We start from the raw sequence: 714 nt of genomic DNA on the forward strand, positions 1-714 counted from the left end.
TAAATGTTACATACTATTTTGACCTAAATTTAAGTTTTGAAACTTGTAACTGTAATATATTCAGGCAAAGTTCTTTATTTAGCACTGATGTATTTAGGAGATTTATCCTATTTTGGTCAAGAAAACAGAGTTAAAACTTGTATTTATTACCCAGATTAATGCATCAACTACATGTTTCAAACCTGTAAAAAATTCTTCAGCAACATTGAGGTCGTTGAAACCAAGAAACACTCCTTCACAGTGTTCAACTCAGAGGATGTTGATACAGAAGTGCCTCATGTCAGCCCTTTAACCCTGATATGTAAAGTTATGTAATACTGTATGTGCACAATATTTTATTTAACCGGCCTGTTGTTAACTGTATGAAGTGTCTCTGCCATAGTGTTGAAACACAACCGCTTTAGCTTTAGGAAGCCACAGTGTTTCCTCTGTTTACAGAAAACAAACTGTCAGTGTTGTTTCTGCTCTTCTTCATACATTAAAGTGTCAAATCAGCCTTCAGGCCAGCAGCTGAACCCACATTTGTTTTGCACCAGAGGAGAGTTTTTAATATTTAACGTGTTACAGGTTTCTCTCCAGCTGCTGGTTTGCTCACATTAAAACATCTGGTTACTACCTTCATGGCGTCAGTTCTTTTTTATGATGAGTTACATGATGATGAATCTTCACAGACATGATGATGAAAGGACTGAAACACTGCAAAAAAACGAACAA

Source organism: Stegastes partitus, unplaced genomic scaffold (assembly GCF_000690725.1).
Source record: "Stegastes partitus isolate 25-593 unplaced genomic scaffold, Stegastes_partitus-1.0.2 Scaffold2033, whole genome shotgun sequence".
Taxonomy (NCBI): domain Eukaryota; kingdom Metazoa; phylum Chordata; class Actinopteri; family Pomacentridae; genus Stegastes; species Stegastes partitus.